Below are 22,207 nucleotides of genomic sequence, written 5' to 3'. Positions count from 1 at the left end.
CGTTTAACAATAACGAGACTAATCTTGACATCCACAGGCTACACCAACAATGATCAACAATACTGTACGCACTAACAAGGGTTTAAATACACAAACAAGATGAGGTACAGGTGTGTGCAGGCATGGCCATAAACATATACTCCCAAGTCACGTGGCAGGCCAAACCGTGTGACTCGCAGGAGGCAAACGTTCTGTGACAGCAGCCACACTCATACACACACAAGCATAGTGCAACTCTGTGTTTACGCATCAATGATTGAATGTGCAAGTGCATGTATATGCAAGTTTAAATTATTATGCACAAATGTAAATAGTAGGCTATTTATGTGAAAATGTTTCATATGTATGTGCAAGTACAGTTTCCCTGATTTCTCTTTAAACGGGCCCTCATAGTTCAGCAGTAATGAGGCTAGTTAGATTTTGCTCAGAATTAAGTACACTTTGGAATGTTATATGTATCACAGTCTCCGGTGGTGAGCCATACATGGTTAATCAATCCAGGTTGAGGAATCTGTTAGAGTCGCTGCATTAATGACATATCTGTTTGCATTGTCAGTTGTTGCTATGGCAGCAATTAAATTAGGAAATTCAAAGAAAAACAACTCATCTCCACTCTTGGAACTTTAGAACCCCCTCTGTCCCGTGTCATAATGTCACACATGAGTGGAATCCCATGAACACCTTTACAGATCAGTCTGTGGAAAGACACTGAAGAGGACAGATCGAACAATGAGGCGTTTCTGGAGCTGGTGTGCTGGAGGTATCGAGAATGAATATATTGATACAAAGGAGGTGGAATCCAGGAGAGACTTAATAAAGAAAAGCAAAAGAGGAAAGCAGAAGTGGAATCTAAAAAAATTGAAGATAGAGTGGAAAAAACGTCCTACAGTTGGTATGGATATGTGATTATTTTTTCTGCTTTTTGGCCTTGCCTTTCTAAAAGGATTAATTTAAATCTCATGTATAAAAAAACAGTAAACTAAATAATCTTTACAATAAGGGACAAAAACTGACTTATTGAAAATGCTTTTATCCTTTGATCAGCAGTGACTAAAACTCTCATTTAAAATATGCAACACCACTTGAAGTATTAGTGCATTATTAGTCTATTACAAGGTTTTAGGCTCTTGTCAGGCTGTATGTAGTACATACAATATGTGTTCTATATATATCCAGAAGTAATGATACTTGCTCCGGCAGATTTGAAGATGGCCCATGAACGAACTGAAAGGACTGTGGCAGCATGTCTAAGTGAAGTGACTGATGGATATGACTTGTACAGATCAGCCAGGACCAAGCAGAGGCACTCTGTGGCACCTGCTTCACCAGCCCTGAAAAGGGTCAACAAAGACACCAAACCAGGTGTGGATACAAAGCAGTCAGTCATCTTCCCTCTAGGGCCAAGAGAACATGAGTGGCTTGTGAAGTGTGCTGCAGGACAGCAGGATCAAATCTGCCAGCTTCTGCTCCAGGACATCAAGCTGGCAGAGAAGAGAAACTTCATTTCTGGCTTCACAGTACTTCACTGGGCTGCTAAACAAGGAAACAGTGAAATAGTGCGCAAGATCCTTCTTCTTTCACAGCAAGGTGGGCCAGGGGTTGACGTTAACATCAAGAGCTACGACGGCTACACCCCACTACACATGGCTGCTATTCACAGCCACGAATCAGTCCTGAGTGTTCTGGTGCGTGATTATGGTGCCAACTGCAACATACGTGACAACAGTGGCAAAAAGCCCTATCAGTACTTACACAAGGACGCCTCACCCAAGGTGAGAGAGATGCTTGGCGACCCTCACGCTGCGGATTACAAGCCCCCAGGCTATGAGCAGCACTTTTCAGATCCGCCCAAAGGGCTCAGCACTTGGAGTAAACTATTTCAGTCCAAGCACAGAAAAATACTTAGATGCGGATCAAGATTCCACTCAGCCTTGAAGCAGCTTCACCAGCCTTGACCAAGATGTGGACAGGATAGACTACATTAATTTCCCGAATGTTTCCCTACAATGAACTTCCCAAATTAAATAGCATATCCTCAAATAAACATTTTCTCTAACTTGTCTTTCACTCCTGATTTCTGTGATCAAAACCTTAAGCTTTGAAATAAATCATTTGCACATAGATGTTTGAAATATTGCATAGTCATATCTGCCTTGAACCATTGTCTGTTTTCCTTGAATATTCTCTAATGTTTTGTCTTTGAGTAATGAAATGTTTTTGAGGTCTTTCATCAGCTGTGTAAGCAAAGTGCTTCTGAGTTAGTAGTAGGAGAAGCCAGTTTATATATGAAAAATTAGTAGTGTGCTTTATATTGTTTGTAAGAACTCTTTCTTTGTATTTATAAATGTGTAGACTAAGTGCTCAGGTGAAATTAGTATGACAAAAATGTTCCAACCTATTATGGCTTAAAAGACAATTATCACCTATCCCCAAATATCAGTATTTAACTTTGCTCTTGTGTTCCAGTTGTTTTGTTTCCCTCTTTCTGTTCTTTTAATGTACTATACTGAATTAATTTATGTTTTGTAAGGTAACTCGAGGTAAATGCCTGACACAATCAAAGCCTAAGACTGAGACAAAGAAGCTATAAATTTGCATGAACACATCTGTTGAGCCTTTCCTGCTTATTCCACCCCTGAGATCAGTAGTTAAAAACTGATTTCAGCAGAGTCATTTCAAACAGAAGTAATTACAAGTCTAGAACCCCTCACGAGAAGAATATTGTACTTAGAATAACATCTTATTTTATATGTTTGTCAGATACCCAGTTTGTTAGTCTGTCTAAACTTGATTCATTTGCTCGTCACTATTCAGTCAACTTAAGGTCATCTTCTTTTGGCATTGGTAGAATTTAGATTAGTGCTGTTTGGCCGACAGTAATCACCTGATTTGGTTTTCCAACAAACTGGTATGTATGGCAGGAATGGCAGTATCCAACATCACTCCTAATCGATGGCCAAAAGAAATGTTGTAGAATGTGGTGAGTGTTTTTTTTATGTGCGCTTAATTGAAAACGTGGCAAAAGAAGAGCCTTTCTAAAGAATATACATAAAGCCCAAGAGAGAAAAAAAAATTATTTACATCAAAGTTGGAGGTGGATTCACGCTCCACACCCACTACGGTTGCCAGGAAGACCCATCGCGCTGTAAATACATAAAGCACATTCATCAAAATGACAACACTTGTGATACATTTCACAAACGTGCCGCAAATACACAAAGCAAATTCATCAAAATGACAACACAACCCAGTGCAAATTCAGGAAAACTTACGCAACTTCAGAAGTGCTGCAAATCCAGTCACAACACAGGGCTCAGCACTTGGAGTAAACTATTTCAGTCCAAGCACAGAAAAATACTTAGATGCGGATCAAGATTCCACTCAGCCTTGAAGCAGCTTCACCAGCCTTGACCAAGATGTGGACAGGATAGACTACATTAATTTCCCGAATGTTTCCCTACAATGAACTTCCCAAATTAAATAGCATATCCTCAAATAAACATTTTCTCTAACTTGTCTTTCACTCCTGATTTCTGTGATCAAAACCTTAAGCTTTGAAATAAATCATTTGCACATAGATGTTTGAAATATTGCATAGTCATATCTGCCTTGAACCATTGTCTGTTTTCCTTGAATATTCTCTAATGTTTTGTCTTTGAGTAATGAAATGTTTTTGAGGTCTTTCATCAGCTGTGTAAGCAAAGTGCTTCTGAGTTAGTAGTAGGAGAAGCCAGTTTATATATGAAAAATTAGTAGTGTGCTTTATATTGTTTGTAAGAACTCTTTCTTTGTATTTATAAATGTGTAGACTAAGTGCTCAGGTGAAATTAGTATGACAAAAATGTTCCAACCTATTATGGCTTAAAAGACAATTATCACCTATCCCCAAATATCAGTATTTAACTTTGCTCTTGTGTTCCAGTTGTTTTGTTTCCCTCTTTCTGTTCTTTTAATGTACTATACTGAATTAATTTATGTTTTGTAAGGTAACTCGAGGTAAATGCCTGACACAATCAAAGCCTAAGACTGAGACAAAGAAGCTATAAATTTGCATGAACACATCTGTTGAGCCTTTCCTGCTTATTCCACCCCTGAGATCAGTAGTTAAAAACTGATTTCAGCAGAGTCATTTCAAACAGAAGTAATTACAAGTCTAGAACCCCTCACGAGAAGAATATTGTACTTAGAATAACATCTTATTTTATATGTTTGTCAGATACCCAGTTTGTTAGTCTGTCTAAACTTGATTCATTTGCTCGTCACTATTCAGTCAACTTAAGGTCATCTTCTTTTGGCATTGGTAGAATTTAGATTAGTGCTGTTTGGCCGACAGTAATCACCTGATTTGGTTTTCCAACAAACTGGTATGTATGGCAGGAATGGCAGTATCCAACATCACTCCTAATCGATGGCCAAAAGAAATGTTGTAGAATGTGGTGAGTGTTTTTTTTATGTGCGCTTAATTGAAAACGTGGCAAAAGAAGAGCCTTTCTAAAGAATATACATAAAGCCCAAGAGAGAAAAAAAAATTATTTACATCAAAGTTGGAGGTGGATTCACGCTCCACACCCACTACGGTTGCCAGGAAGACCCATCGCGCTGTAAATACATAAAGCACATTCATCAAAATGACAACACTTGTGATACATTTCACAAACGTGCCGCAAATACACAAAGCAAATTCATCAAAATGACAACACAACCCAGTGCAAATTCAGGAAAACTTACGCAACTTCAGAAGTGCTGCAAATCCAGTCACAACACAGGGCTCAGCACTTGGAGTAAACTATTTCAGTCCAAGCACAGAAAAATACTTAGATGCGGATCAAGATTCCACTCAGCCTTGAAGCAGCTTCACCAGCCTTGACCAAGATGTGGACAGGATAGACTACATTAATTTCCCGAATGTTTCCCTACAATGAACTTCCCAAATTAAATAGCATATCCTCAAATAAACATTTTCTCTAACTTGTCTTTCACTCCTGATTTCTGTGATCAAAACCTTAAGCTTTGAAATAAATCATTTGCACATAGATGTTTGAAATATTGCATAGTCATATCTGCCTTGAACCATTGTCTGTTTTCCTTGAATATTCTCTAATGTTTTGTCTTTGAGTAATGAAATGTTTTTGAGGTCTTTCATCAGCTGTGTAAGCAAAGTGCTTCTGAGTTAGTAGTAGGAGAAGCCAGTTTATATATGAAAAATTAGTAGTGTGCTTTATATTGTTTGTAAGAACTCTTTCTTTGTATTTATAAATGTGTAGACTAAGTGCTCAGGTGAAATTAGTATGACAAAAATGTTCCAACCTATTATGGCTTAAAAGACAATTATCACCTATCCCCAAATATCAGTATTTAACTTTGCTCTTGTGTTCCAGTTGTTTTGTTTCCCTCTTTCTGTTCTTTTAATGTACTATACTGAATTAATTTATGTTTTGTAAGGTAACTCGAGGTAAATGCCTGACACAATCAAAGCCTAAGACTGAGACAAAGAAGCTATAAATTTGCATGAACACATCTGTTGAGCCTTTCCTGCTTATTCCACCCCTGAGATCAGTAGTTAAAAACTGATTTCAGCAGAGTCATTTCAAACAGAAGTAATTACAAGTCTAGAACCCCTCACGAGAAGAATATTGTACTTAGAATAACATCTTATTTTATATGTTTGTCAGATACCCAGTTTGTTAGTCTGTCTAAACTTGATTCATTTGCTCGTCACTATTCAGTCAACTTAAGGTCATCTTCTTTTGGCATTGGTAGAATTTAGATTAGTGCTGTTTGGCCGACAGTAATCACCTGATTTGGTTTTCCAACAAACTGGTATGTATGGCAGGAATGGCAGTATCCAACATCACTCCTAATCGATGGCCAAAAGAAATGTTGTAGAATGTGGTGAGTGTTTTTTTTATGTGCGCTTAATTGAAAACGTGGCAAAAGAAGAGCCTTTCTAAAGAATATACATAAAGCCCAAGAGAGAAAAAAAAATTATTTACATCAAAGTTGGAGGTGGATTCACGCTCCACACCCACTACGGTTGCCAGGAAGACCCATCGCGCTGTAAATACATAAAGCACATTCATCAAAATGACAACACTTGTGATACATTTCACAAACGTGCCGCAAATACACAAAGCAAATTCATCAAAATGACAACACAACCCAGTGCAAATTCAGGAAAACTTACGCAACTTCAGAAGTGCTGCAAATCCAGTCACAACACAGGGCTCAGCACTTGGAGTAAACTATTTCAGTCCAAGCACAGAAAAATACTTAGATGCGGATCAAGATTCCACTCAGCCTTGAAGCAGCTTCACCAGCCTTGACCAAGATGTGGACAGGATAGACTACATTAATTTCCCGAATGTTTCCCTACAATGAACTTCCCAAATTAAATAGCATATCCTCAAATAAACATTTTCTCTAACTTGTCTTTCACTCCTGATTTCTGTGATCAAAACCTTAAGCTTTGAAATAAATCATTTGCACATAGATGTTTGAAATATTGCATAGTCATATCTGCCTTGAACCATTGTCTGTTTTCCTTGAATATTCTCTAATGTTTTGTCTTTGAGTAATGAAATGTTTTTGAGGTCTTTCATCAGCTGTGTAAGCAAAGTGCTTCTGAGTTAGTAGTAGGAGAAGCCAGTTTATATATGAAAAATTAGTAGTGTGCTTTATATTGTTTGTAAGAACTCTTTCTTTGTATTTATAAATGTGTAGACTAAGTGCTCAGGTGAAATTAGTATGACAAAAATGTTCCAACCTATTATGGCTTAAAAGACAATTATCACCTATCCCCAAATATCAGTATTTAACTTTGCTCTTGTGTTCCAGTTGTTTTGTTTCCCTCTTTCTGTTCTTTTAATGTACTATACTGAATTAATTTATGTTTTGTAAGGTAACTCGAGGTAAATGCCTGACACAATCAAAGCCTAAGACTGAGACAAAGAAGCTATAAATTTGCATGAACACATCTGTTGAGCCTTTCCTGCTTATTCCACCCCTGAGATCAGTAGTTAAAAACTGATTTCAGCAGAGTCATTTCAAACAGAAGTAACTACAAGTCTAGAACCCCTCACGAGAAGAATATTGTACTTAGAATAACATCTTATTTTATATGTTTGTCAGATACCCAGTTTGTTAGTCTGTCTAAACTTGATTCATTTGCTCGTCACTATTCAGTCAACTTAAGGTCATCTTCTTTTGGCATTGGTAGAATTTAGATTAGTGCTGTTTGGCCGACAGTAATCACCTGATTTGGTTTTCCAACAAACTGGTATGTATGGCAGGAATGGCAGTATCCAACATCACTCCTAATCGATGGCCAAAAGAAATGTTGTAGAATGTGGTGAGTGTTTTTTTTATGTGCGCTTAATTGAAAACGTGGCAAAAGAAGAGCCTTTCTAAAGAATATACATAAAGCCCAAGAGAGAAAAAAAAATTATTTACATCAAAGTTGGAGGTGGATTCACGCTCCACACCCACTACGGTTGCCAGGAAGACCCATCGCGCTGTAAATACATAAAGCACATTCATCAAAATGACAACACTTGTGATACATTTCACAAACGTGCCGCAAATACACAAAGCAAATTCATCAAAATGACAACACAACCCAGTGCAAATTCAGGAAAACTTACGCAACTTCAGAAGTGCTGCAAATCCAGTCACAACACAATGGAAGTTTGCCACAACAACAGAATGGCTGTTTGCAGAGGACACGGGGAGGAGATGGACTTCTGAGATCAGCGCCAAGTCTTGTGGAAGTGAAAAGTAAGTTTTTCGGTTACCATGGTTTTATTATGATATACGTGATACAGAATGAAAGACCGACCTATTCGTGCATATTTATTTATGCTAGGCTGTAGGCAGCCTTAAAAATGATGATTAAAGTCCAAAATACCTACAATTAGATTGTTATTTATTTCAAATCACATTTTGTATGCATGTAGCTATAAACATCACACTTCAGATAAGATAAGAACAAGATAGTTGACCAGCATGAGCAATAACCACACTGGTCAACCAGTATAATCAGATTTGACCAGTATGACCAGTATGATTCATGAAGGTTCAACACCTTTAACATTATTTGAATCTTTTGTTACAGGCATTGTCAATTGTTTACTTACTTCAGATCATTTGAAATTAAATGTATAGATTTTTTGTCTAATGATCATTCTTAAATTGGAAAAAACTGACAATGTTTAATGACCCGTTATGTCATGGGACTGATTGCTGAGTGACTTTAAATGAACTGCAGTGAACTGAAAATGAAATGAAATGCATATTTACCATATATTAGTACTAAAAAGATGTTTCCAAAACATCATATAGTCTAGAGAGCATGTATCTGACCACAATGGTCAAGCCTTTAATGGTAGCCCATGGACTAATGGGAGTGATGTATAGCTCCATTATTTTGTTCCTCTAATTAGTAAAAATATATCTTCATATATTTTTGCTGTTCATGTGCAAGTGCAGTAGATCAAATCCTGCTTGTGCAAGAGAAACATGGTGAGGTCCAAATGCACCAGCTAACTGACAAATTTATTATATGGAGGTTTGTTATTTTGTAGAGGTCCATTTAGTTTAAAGTATATTGATTGAAAAAAAAAAAGTTTAATCTTTGGTGGCTATAACTTTCACCTGGTGCTGAATTTCACTCTTTGGACATTTATTCGTCCGGTTTGAAAGACTTATTTTTTTCTTTGTGTTTTTCCCTTTATCTCAACACAGATTTATATAGACATGTTTTACACTGTCGTGATCCTATACTTTAATGGCAATGCATTTTATACTTTAGCTAATTCTGTACAATGAAATTTAGGAGTATAGGTCTTACTTTGAGGACACTAGGCTAATTTGAAATTTGTCTGTATGTCATTTTCAGTAGGAATAACCTGCTTCTCAGGGAACATCAGCAGAGATGAGATGGCCAGTAGCAGAGGGGAGATTGATGAGACCTTCCCAGCACTACCTTGGGAGGGACCAGAGAGATCAGGCAAGAAAAAAAAAAAGATTATTTGGTCCAAAACAAACCATTCACCAACATGTTTACTGTTGCAGGTTTTTAATGAAAAAATATCAGATCAGTATTGATATTGGTTGACATTAAAACACAGGATGTTGACATTGGATTGGTACAGAAAAACTGGTATCATGCCATCGCTATCATTTACAGCTGTGTGATAACAGGCTGAAATCGTGAAGAGCTGATAATGTCCTCGGGCATCAGATTCAATGATGATGACACCTACTATTACAACGTCCTTCTAATGACCTACAAAGCACAACGGTCTTGCTTTACAGTACCTTAGCAAATTCATGAGAACAGGAGAGAATATACAGCAGTGCCATGAGTTCTATATGGCATCAAGTAAAATTGACTTTTTTGGGTATTAAAAGCAAAAAACAAAAAACAAACTCTATTCCTGATGCTACTCCATTATGTATGTATGTGTGTGTGTGTGTGTGTGTGTGTGTGCGGGTGCGCGTGCGTGTGCGCGTTTGTGTGTTTTTGTGTATAATACAACATTTAAGCTACCTTGGTCTTTCCTTGTGTTTCCCTTCCTTCTACTTTCACTTCTGTTTGCTGGTTTTCTCATCACTCTTTTACAGCTTTGTTGCCTAGCCAAAGCTGTTATAGTGGTCTGATGAGCTAAGTCACAATTATAGACAAACACAGTCTAACAATAATTAAAAACACACAAATTCACAGTTGTACTCATCATGTCTGTTAGTAAGCATATTGAGTAAACATCCACATTGTTGGCCAAAAAAGGTCAGTGAACACTTAGAACACTTAAAAATGTACAACCAGGGGCCTGTATCAGAAAGCAGGTTTAGTGAAAACTCAGTTAGTTGGCTTAGAGTTGAAACAAACTTGAGATTTTCTGTTTCACAAAGAGGGTTTGGCTGACTGGGCTCACTGCACAACACCGGGTATTTGCTATTTATTTGATGGGCTATTCATTTTTATCTGATGGATGAGCAGCCAAGACAAAATGATGCTGTACCTGTAATCCTTAATCAAAACCTGCACAAAGGAAAATGTTTTTAAGATCCAGATTTAAATAATTGCACATAATATGGAGCGGTCACCATTTATAGGATTTAAAAGTAAAAGATGTCCAAAACAGATGTCTGTCTTAGAAAAGCAATGTTAATCACCTCAAAATCGATGGACGTGCTAATAGCAGTTTTCCTGCACGCACTGCCTTTAGCAAAATGCATGCCAGCAGTTTGGACTTACTCATCCATGCAGTCTGTACTTCACATGTGGACCTGCTATCCAAATGCATCATTTTTTCTTTCTTTTTCAATTTTCATTTGATAAAGCTGTGATTGCATATGAGGTCATTTAAAACTAAACGTTTGTAATTTGCAGGACAACCTCGGCCAATGGAATGTTTGCTGTCTAACACTGAAGCTTGAATATCTGACAACAGTTTACCAGGCTTGAATATCTCTACAGTTAACCGGACATTGAGAGTGCGTCCAAACGCACATGGCCTTGACAGACACACATGCCTGCTCCCTGCTTTCATAGACCCAGTCAGTGCAAACACAAGGAAATAAAGGTAGAGGCATATCGGAATAGCAGCAAATGAATAAGAACAACAGGTGTCTTTGTAACACATTTCAAGTAGAAACTAGTACTATGTAAATGATCATGTCAGGTTTGTGTTGGTCAAGAGCATGTGCCATAATCGGTTTGTCCGTCTGCTTATGCTGTGGTATCTAGAATGTCTCACAGTCATTAGAAAAATAAGTACCAGAATCCTTTATTGTTTTATTTGAAAGTATGTGATCTGAAATAAATCATCTAATTGTAGGTATTTAGCTCGAAACTAGAGTTGTATTATATAGAATGTCATTAGGTTGAATGGGAATGTAAAATAGTAGCTAGTGGGACCTCTGTGTTCCGTCCCACTCAATGATGTACACCAGGTTGTGAATAAAAGGGGTTTCCTTTTATTTTCCACACTATAACAAGTTCAGCAACCACATTTAATTTCACTGAGGGGTCAGCTAGCAAGCCCACAGGAGGTATGTCTCGCTCTGCCATGCACCTCCCAGTAAATGTTACAACTTCTTCCATAATAACAATATAATAAAATATATAAATTAAAGGAAGCTGTTGTCATATAGTGTAGTCGTTTGAGTATAAATAATGATCTCATAATAATCTTATCTACATATTCTTATACATTTACAGAGTAACATTCACTCATATACTCAAATTTCATATCATACATAGAAAACGTCCATCTCATCCATTGTAGTTTTTTTTCCTGATCAATAATACAAAAAAAAATTAAAAAATGAACAGCACCCAGCGATGAACCTCAATTATTTCAAGCTAACTATAAAACAGCTTAAGTCAGCATTTGCTTGCAGGTAGAACACAAAATATTCAGATTAATGCATCTGAGTTAAAAATTAAACACAATGAAATCAAATTAAATTGACTCACCTACAACAAGCTCAGCAATCACATTTAATTTTACTAAGTGGTCAGCTAGCCAGCCTATACAAAACAGGGTATTGTTAGAAATTCTGCACATGTAATTCACTTAGCTTCACATCTCACACTGCTTATAATTATAAGATAACGTATCCACATTCGTAATAATGTGATGAAATCTGCCAACAATAGTGAGACTGAGCATATTAAATAATAAGACAAACTGATCACTTAGTCCACATATTTCTAAATGAGAAGAAAAGTTCTTACAAACAATATAAAGCACACAATTATATATGGGAAAACAGTTACATTTGTCATTAAGAGAAGCACTACTTTATAGATAGAAAGCATTACGTATTACACAAACGTCATAACTGTCCTAATATTAATAGTTCAACAGTCTTCCTCTGTCTATTATGCACACTGTAAACATGTTAAATATCTGCCTTGCTGTTACAATGAAATGACTTCCGGCACCCTGAAAATTGTTTTACACACACGCAGCTGTAACGAGGTGGCCTGAGTACCGAGGGCAGGGAGCAGGATGCACAGACTCAATCGACATGGACGAACATTTATTACATACAACATAACGGCACTCACATATAACATGAACATGAATACGTTTAACAATAACGAGACTAATCTTGACATCCACAGGCTACACCAACAATGATCAACAATACTGTACGCACTAACAAGGGTTTAAATACACAAACAAGATGAGGTACAGGTGTGTGCAGGCATGGCCATAAACATATACTCCCAAGTCACGTGGCAGGCCAAACCGTGTGACTCGCAGGAGGCAAACGTTCTGTGACAGCAGCCACACTCATACACACACAAGCATAGTGCAACTCTGTGTTTACGCATCAATGATTGAATGTGCAAGTGCATGTATATGCAAGTTTAAATTATTATGCACAAATGTAAATAGTAGGCTATTTATGTGAAAATGTTTCATATGTATGTGCAAGTACAGTTTCCCTGATTTCTCTTTAAACGGGCCCTCATAGTTCAGCAGTAATGAGGCTAGTTAGATTTTGCTCAGAATTAAGTACACTTTGGAATGTTATATGTATCACAGTCTCCGGTGGTGAGCCATACATGGTTAATCAATCCAGGTTGAGGAATCTGTTAGAGTCGCTGCATTAATGACATATCTGTTTGCATTGTCAGTTGTTGCTATGGCAGCAATTAAATTAGGAAATTCAAAGAAAAACAACTCATCTCCACTCTTGGAACTTTAGAACCCCCTCTGTCCCGTGTCATAATGTCACACATGAGTGGAATCCCATGAACACCTTTACAGATCAGTCTGTGGAAAGACACTGAAGAGGACAGATCGAACAATGAGGCGTTTCTGGAGCTGGTGTGCTGGAGGTATCGAGAATGAATATATTGATACAAAGGAGGTGGAATCCAGGAGAGACTTAATAAAGAAAAGCAAAAGAGGAAAGCAGAAGTGGAATCTAAAAAAATTGAAGATAGAGTGGAAAAAACGTCCTACAGTTGGTATGGATATTTGATTATTTTTTCTGCTTTTTGGCCTTGCCTTTCTAAAAGGATTAATTTAAATCTCATGTATAAAAAAACAGTAAACTAAATAATCTTTACAATAAGGGACAAAAACTGACTTATTGAAAATGCTTTTATCCTTTGATCAGCAGTGACTAAAACTCTCATTTAAAATATGCAACACCACTTGAAGTATTAGTGCATTATTAGTCTATTACAAGGTTTTAGGCTCTTGTCAGGCTGTATGTAGTACATACAATATGTGTTCTATATATATCCAGAAGTAATGATACTTGCTCCGGCAGATTTGAAGATGGCCCATGAACGAACTGAAAGGACTGTGGCAGCATGTCTAAGTGAAGTGACTGATGGATATGACTTGTACAGATCAGCCAGGACCAAGCAGAGGCACTCTGTGGCACCTGCTTCACCAGCCCTGAAAAGGGTCAACAAAGACACCAAACCAGGTGTGGATACAAAGCAGTCAGTCATCTTCCCTCTAGGGCCAAGAGAACATGAGTGGCTTGTGAAGTGTGCTGCAGGACAGCAGGATCAAATCTGCCAGCTTCTGCTCCAGGACATCAAGCTGGCAGAGAAGAGAAACTTCATTTCTGGCTTCACAGTACTTCACTGGGCTGCTAAACAAGGAAACAGTGAAATAGTGCGCAAGATCCTTCTTCTTTCACAGCAAGGTGGGCCAGGGGTTGACGTTAACATCAAGAGCTACGACGGCTACACCCCACTACACATGGCTGCTATTCACAGCCACGAATCAGTCCTGAGTGTTCTGGTGCGTGATTATGGTGCCAACTGCAACATACGTGACAACAGTGGCAAAAAGCCCTATCAGTACTTACACAAGGACGACTACATTAATTTCCCGAATGTTTCCCTACAATGAACTTCCCAAATTAAATAGCATATCCTCAAATAAACATTTTCTCTAACTTGTCTTTCACTCCTGATTTCTGTGATCAAAACCTTAAGCTTTGAAATAAATCATTTGCACATAGATGTTTGAAATATTGCATAGTCATATCTGCCTTGAACCATTGTCTGTTTTCCTTGAATATTCTCTAATGTTTTGTCTTTGAGTAATGAAATGTTTTTGAGGTCTTTCATCAGCTGTGTAAGCAAAGTGCTTCTGAGTTAGTAGTAGGAGAAGCCAGTTTATATATGAAAAATTAGTAGTGTGCTTTATATTGTTTGTAAGAACTCTTTCTTTGTATTTATAAATGTGTAGACTAAGTGCTCAGGTGAAATTAGTATGACAAAAATGTTCCAACCTATTATGGCTTAAAAGACAATTATCACCTATCCCCAAATATCAGTATTTAACTTTGCTCTTGTGTTTCAGTTGTTTTGTTTCCCTCTTTCTGTTCTTTTAATGTACTATACTGAATTAATTTATGTTTTGTAAGGTAACTCGAGGTAAATGCCTGACACAATCAAAGCCTAAGACTGAGACAAAGAAGCTATAAATTTGCATGAACACATCTGTTGAGCCTTTCCTGCTTATTCCACCCCTGAGATCAGTAGTTAAAAACTGATTTCAGCAGAGTCATTTCAAACAGAAGTAATTACAAGTCTAGAACCCCTCACGAGAAGAATATTGTACTTAGAATAACATCTTATTTTATATGTTTGTCAGATACCCAGTTTGTTAGTCTGTCTAAACTTGATTCATTTGCTCGTCACTATTCAGTCAACTTAAGGTCATCTTCTTTTGGCATTGGTAGAATTTAGATTAGTGCTGTTTGGCCGACAGTAATCACCTGATTTGGTTTTCCAACAAACTGGTATGTATGGCAGGAATGGCAGTATCCAACATCACTCCTAATCGATGGCCAAAAGAAATGTTGTAGAATGTGGTGAGTGTTTTTTTTATGTGCGCTTAATTGAAAACGTGGCAAAAGAAGAGCCTTTCTAAAGAATATACATAAAGCCCAAGAGAGAAAAAAAAATTATTTACATCAAAGTTGGAGGTGGATTCACGCTCCACACCCACTACGGTTGCCAGGAAGACCCATCGCGCTGTAAATACATAAAGCACATTCATCAAAATGACAACACTTGTGATACATTTCACAAACGTGCCGCAAATACACAAAGCAAATTCATCAAAATGACAACACAACCCAGTGCAAATTCAGGAAAACTTACGCAACTTCAGAAGTGCTGCAAATCCAGTCACAACACAATGGAAGTTTGCCACAACAACAGAATGGCTGTTTGCAGAGGACACGGGGAGGAGATGGACTTCTGAGATCAGCGCCAAGTCTTGTGGAAGTGAAAAGTAAGTTTTTCGGTTACCATGGTTTTATTATGATATACGTGATACAGAATGAAAGACCGACCTATTCGTGCATATTTATTTATGCTAGGCTGTAGGCAGCCTTAAAAATGATGATTAAAATCCAAAATACCTACAATTAGATTGTTATTTATTTCAAATCACATTTTGTATGCATGTAGCTATAAACATCACACTTCAGATAAGATAAGAACAAGATAGTTGACCAGCATGAGCAATAACCACACTGGTCAACCAGTATAATCAGATTTGACCAGTATGACCAGTATGATTCATGAAGGTTCAACACCTTTAACATTATTTGAATCTTTTGTTACAGGCATTGTCAATTGTTTACTTACTTCAGATCATTTGAAATTAAATGTATAGATTTTTTGTCTAATGATCATTCTTAAATTGGAAAAAACTGACAATGTTTAATGACCCGTTATGTCATGGGACTGATTGCTGAGTGACTTTAAATGAACTGCAGTGAACTGAAAATGAAATGAAATGCATATTTACCATATATTAGTACTAAAAAGATGTTTCCAAAACATCATATAGTCTAGAGAGCATGTATCTGACCACAATGGTCAAGCCTTTAATGGTAGCCCATGGACTAATGGGAGTGATGTATAGCTCCATTATTTTGTTCCTCTAATTAGTAAAAATATATCTTCATATATTTTTGCTGTTCATGTGCAAGTGCAGTAGATCAAATCCTGCTTGTGCAAGAGAAACATGGTGAGGTCCAAATGCACCAGCTAACTGACAAATTTATTATATGGAGGTTTGTTATTTTGTAGAGGTCTATTTAGTTTAAAGTATATTGATTGAAAAAAAAAAAGTTTAATCTTTGGTGGCTATAACTTTCACCTGGTGCTGAATTTCACTCTTTGGACATTTATTCGTCCGGTTTGAAAGACTTATTTTTTTCTTTGTGTTTTTCCCTTTATCTCAACACAGATTTATATAGACATGTTTTACACTGTCGTGATCCTATACTTTAATGGCAATGCATTTTATACTTTAGCTAATTCTGTACAATGAAATTTAGGAGTATAGGTCTTACTTTGAGGACACTAGGCTAATTTGAAATTTGTCTGTATGTCATTTTCAGTAGGAATAACCTGCTTCTCAGGGAACATCAGCAGAGATGAGATGGCCAGTAGCAGAGGGGAGATTGATGAGACCTGCCCAGCACTACCTTGGGAGGGACCAGAGAGATCAGGCAAGAAAAAAAAAAGATTATTTGGTCCAAAACAAACCATTCACCAACATATTTACTGTTGCAGGTTTTTAATGAATAAACATCAGATCAGTATTGATATTGGTTGACATTAAAACACAGGATGTTGACATTGGATTGGTACAGAAAAACTGGTATCATGCCATCGCTATCATTTACAGCTGTGTGATAACAGGCTGAAATCGTGAAGAGCTGATAATGTCCTCGGGCATCAGATTCAATGATGATGACACCTACTATTACAACGTCCTTCTAATGACCTACAAAGCACAACGGTCTTGCTCTACAGTACCTTAGCAAATTCATGAGAACAGGAGAGAATATACAGCAGTGCCATGAGTTCTATATGGCATCAAGTAAAATTGACTTTTTTGGGTATTAAAAGCAAAAAACAAAAAACAAACTCTATTCCTGATGCTACTCCATTATGTATGTATGTGTGTGTGTGTGTGTGTGTGTGTGTGTGTGCGGGTGCGCGTGCGTGTGCGCGTTTGTGCGTGTTTGTGTATAATACAACATTTAAGCTACCTTGGTCTTTCCTTGTGTTTCCCTTCCTTCTACTTTCACTTCTGTTTGCTGGTTTTCTCATCACTCTTTTACAGCTTTGTTGCCTAGCCAAAGCTGTTATAGTGGTCTGATGAGCTAAGTCACAATTATAGACAAACACAGTCTAACAATAATTAAAAACACACAAATTCACAGTTGTACTCATCATGTCTGTTAGTAAGCATATTGAGTAAACATCCACATTGTTGGCCAAAAAAGGTCAGTGAACACTTAGAACACTTAAAAATGTACAACCAGGGGCCTGTATCAGAAAGCAGGTTTAGTGAAAACTCAGTTAGTTGGCTTAGAGTTGAAACAAACTTGAGATTTTCTGTTTCACAAAGAGGGTTTGGCTGACTGGGCTCACTGCACAACACCGGGTATTTGCTATTTATTTGATGGGCTATTCATTTTTATCTGATGGATGAGCAGCCAAGACAAAATGATGCTGTACCTGTAATCCTTAATCAAAACCTGCACAAAGGAAAATGTTTTTAAGATCCAGATTTAAATAATTGCACATAATATGGAGCGGTCACCATTTATAGGATTTAAAAGTAAAAGATGTCCAAAACAGATGTCTGTCTTAGAAAAGCAATGTTAATCACCTCAAAAACGATGGACGTGCTAATAGCAGTTTTCCTGCACGCACTGCCTTTAGCAAAATGCATGCCAGCAGTTTGGACTTACTCATCCATGCAGTCTGTACTTCACATGTGGACCTGCTATCCAAATGCATCATTTTTTCTTTCTTTTTCAATTTTCATTTGATAAAGCTGTGATTGCATATGAGGTCAATTAAAACTAAACGTTTGTAATTTGCAGGACAACCTCGGCCAATGGAATGTTTGCTGTCTAACACTGAAGCTTGAATATCTGACAACAGTTTACCAGGCTTGAATATCTCTACAGTTAACCGGACATTGAGAGTGCGTCCAAACGCACATGGCCTTGACAGACACACATGCCTGCTCCCTGCTTTCATAGACCCAGTCAGTGCAAACACAAGGAAATAAAGGTAGAGGCATATCGGAATAGCAGCAAATGAATAAGAACAACAGGTGTCTTTGTAACACATTTCAAGTAGAAACTAGTACTATGTAAATTTTCATGTCAGGTTTGTGTTGGTCAAGAGCATGTGCCATAATCGGTTTGTCCGTCTGCTTATGCTGTGGTATCTAGAATGTCTCACAGTCATTAGAAAAATAAGTACCAGAATCCTTTATTGTTTTATTTGAAAGTATGTGATCTGAAATAAATCATCTAATTGTAGGTATTTAGCTCGAAACTAGAGTTGTATTATATAGAATGTCATTAGGTTGAATGGGAATGTAAAATAGTAGCTAGTGGGACCTCTGTGTTCCGTCCCACTCAATGATGTACACCAGGTTGTGAATAAAAGGGGTTTCCTTTTATTTTCCACACTATAACAAGTTCAGCAACCACATTTAATTTCACTGAGGGGTCAGCTAGCAAGCCCACAGGAGGTATGTCTCGCTCTGCCATGCACCTCCCAGTAAATGTTACAACTTCTTCCATAATAACAATATAATAAAATATATAAATTAAAGGAAGCTGTTGTCATATAGTGTAGTCGTTTGAGTATAAATAATGATCTCATAATAATCTTATCTACATATTCTTATACATTTACAGAGTAACATTCACTCATATACTCAAATTTCATATCATACATAGAAAACGTCCATCTCATCCATTGTAGTTTTTTTTCCTGATCAATAATACAAAAAAAAATTAAAAAATGAACAGCACCCAGCGATGAACCTCAATTATTTCAAGCTAACTATAAAACAGCTTAAGTCAGCATTTGCTTGCAGGTAGAACACAAAATATTCAGATTAATGCATCTGAGTTAAAAATTAAACACAATGAAATCAAATTAAATTGACTCACCTACAACAAGCTCAGCAATCACATTTAATTTTACTAAGTGGTCAGCTAGCCAGCCTATACAAAACAGGGTATTGTTAGAAATTCTGCACATGTAATTCACTTAGCTTCACATCTCACACTGCTTATAATTATAAGATAACGTATCCACATTCGTAATAATGTGATGAAATCTGCCAACAATAGTGAGACTGAGCATATTAAATAATAAGACAAACTGATCACTTAGTCCACATATTTCTAAATGAGAAGAAAAGTTCTTACAAACAATATAAAGCACACAATTATATATGGGAAAACAGTTACATTTGTCATTAAGAGAAGCACTACTTTATAGATAGAAAGCATTACGTATTACACAAACGTCATAACTGTCCTAATATTAATAGTTCAACAGTCTTCCTCTGTCTATTATGCACACTGTAAACATGTTAAATATCTGCCTTGCTGTTACAATGAAATGACTTCCGGCACCCTGAAAATTGTTTTACACACACGCAGCTGTAACGAGGTGGCCTGAGTACCGAGGGCAGGGAGCAGGATGCACAGACTCAATCGACATGGACGAACATTTATTACATACAACATAACGGCACTCACATATAACATGAACATGAATACGTTTAACAATAACGAGACTAATCTTGACATCCACAGGCTACACCAACAATGATCAACAATACTGTACGCACTAACAAGGGTTTAAATACACAAACAAGATGAGGTACAGGTGTGTGCAGGCATGGCCATAAACATATACTCCCAAGTCACGTGGCAGGCCAAACCGTGTGACTCGCAGGAGGCAAACGTTCTGTGACAGCAGCCACACTCATACACACACAAGCATAGTGCAACTCTGTGTTTACGCATCAATGATTGAATGTGCAAGTGCATGTATATGCAAGTTTAAATTATTATGCACAAATGTAAATAGTAAGCTATTTATGTGAAAATGTTTCATATGTATGTGCAAGTACAGTTTCCCTGATTTCTCTTTAAACGGGCCCTCATAGTTCAGCAGTAATGAGGCTAGTTAGATTTTGCTCAGAATTAAGTACACTTTGGAATGTTATATGTATCACAGTCTCCGGTGGTGAGCCATACATGGTTAATCAATCCAGGTTGAGGAATCTGTTAGAGTCGCTGCATTAATGACATATCTGTTTGCATTGTCAGTTGTTGCTATGGCAGCAATTAAATTAGGAAATTCAAAGAAAAACAACTCATCTCCACTCTTGGAACTTTAGAACCCCCTCTGTCCCGTGTCATAATGTCACACATGAGCGGAATCCCATGAACACCTTTACAGATCAGTCTGTGGAAAGACACTGAAGAGGACAGATCGAACAATGAGGCGTTTCTGGAGCTGGTGTGCTGGAGGTATCGAGAATGAATATATTGATACAAAGGAGGTGGAATCCAGGAGAGACTTAATAAAGAAAAGCAAAAGAGGAAAGCAGAAGTGGAATCTAAAAAAATTGAAGATAGAGTGGAAAAAACGTCCTATAGTTGGTATGGATATTTGATTATTTTTTTCTGCTTTTTGGCCTTGCCTTTCTAAAAGGATTAATTTAAATCTCATGTATAAAAAAACAGTAAACTAAATAATCTTTACAATAAGGGACAAAAACTGACTTATTGAAAATGCTTTTATCCTTTGATCAGCAGTGACTAAAACTCTCATTTAAAATATGCAACACCACTTGAAGTATTAGTGCATTATTAGTCTATTACAAGGTTTTAGGCTCTTGTCAGGCTGTATGTAGTACATACAATATGTGTTCTATATATATCCAGAAGTAATGATACTTGCTCTGGCAGATTTGAAGATGGCCCATGAACGAACTGAAAGGACTGTGGCAGCATGTCTAAGTGAAGTGACTGATGGATATGACTTGTACAGATCAGCCAGGACCAAGCAGAGGCACTCTGTGGCACCTGCTTCACCAGCCCTGAAAAGGGTCAACAAAGACACCAAACCAGGTGTGGATACAAAGCAGTCAGTCATCTTCCCTCTAGGGCCAAGAGAACATGAGTGGCTTGTGAAGTGTGCTGCAGGACAGCAGGATCAAATCTGCCAGCTTCTGCTCCAGGACATCAAGCTGGCAGAGAAGAGAAACTTCATTTCTGGCTTCACAGTACTTCACTGGGCTGCTAAACAAGGAAACAGTGAAATAGTGCGCAAGATCCTTCTTCTTTCACAGCAAGGTGGGCCAGGGGTTGACGTTAACATCAAGAGCTACGACGGCTACACCCCACTACACATGGCTGCTATTCACAGCCACGAATCAGTCCTGAGTGTTCTGGTGCGTGATTATGGTGCCAACTGCAACATACGTGACAACAGTGGCAAAAAGCCCTATCAGTACTTACACAAGGACGCCTCACCCAAGGTGAGAGAGATGCTTGGCGACCCTCACGCTGCGGATTACAAGCCCCCAGGCTATGAGCAGCACTTTTCAGATCCGCCCAAAGGGCTCAGCACTTGGAGTAAACTATTTCAGTCCAAGCACAGAAAAATACTTAGATGCGGATCAAGATTCCACTCAGCCTTGAAGCAGCTTCACCAGCCTTGACCAAGATGTGGACAGGATAGACTACATTAATTTCCTGAATGTTTCCCTACAATGAACTTCCCAAATTAAATAGCATATCCTCAAATAAACATTTTCTCTAACTTGTCTTTCACTCCTGATTTCTGAGATCAAAACCTTAAGCTTTGAAATAAATCATTTGCACATAGATGTTTGAAATATTGCATAGTCATATCTGCCTTGAACCATTGTCTGTTTTCCTTGAATATTCTCTAATGTTTTGTCTTTGAGTAATGAAATGTTTTTGAGGTCTTTCATCAGCTGTGTAAGCAAAGTGCTTCTGAGTTAGTAGTAGGAGAAGCCAGTTTATATATGAAAAATTAGTAGTGTGCTTTATATTGTTTGTAAGAACTCTTTCTTTGTATTTATAAATGTGTAGACTAAGTGCTCAGGTGAAATTAGTATGACAAAAATGTTCCAACCTATTATGGCTTAAAAGACAATTGTCACCTATCCCCAAATATCAGTATTTAACTTTGCTCTTGTGTTCCAGTTGTTTTGTTTCCCTCTTTCTGTTCTTTTAATGTACTATACTGAATTAATTTATGTTTTGTAAGGTAACTCGAGGTAAATGCCTGACACAATCAAAGCCTAAGACTGAGACAAAGAAGCTATAAATT

Source organism: Electrophorus electricus, chromosome 1 (assembly GCF_041902795.1).
Source record: "Electrophorus electricus isolate QZ-2024a chromosome 1, ASM4190279v1, whole genome shotgun sequence".
Taxonomy (NCBI): Eukaryota; Metazoa; Chordata; class Actinopteri; order Gymnotiformes; family Gymnotidae; genus Electrophorus; species Electrophorus electricus.
This window is presented reverse-complemented; position numbering follows the sequence as displayed.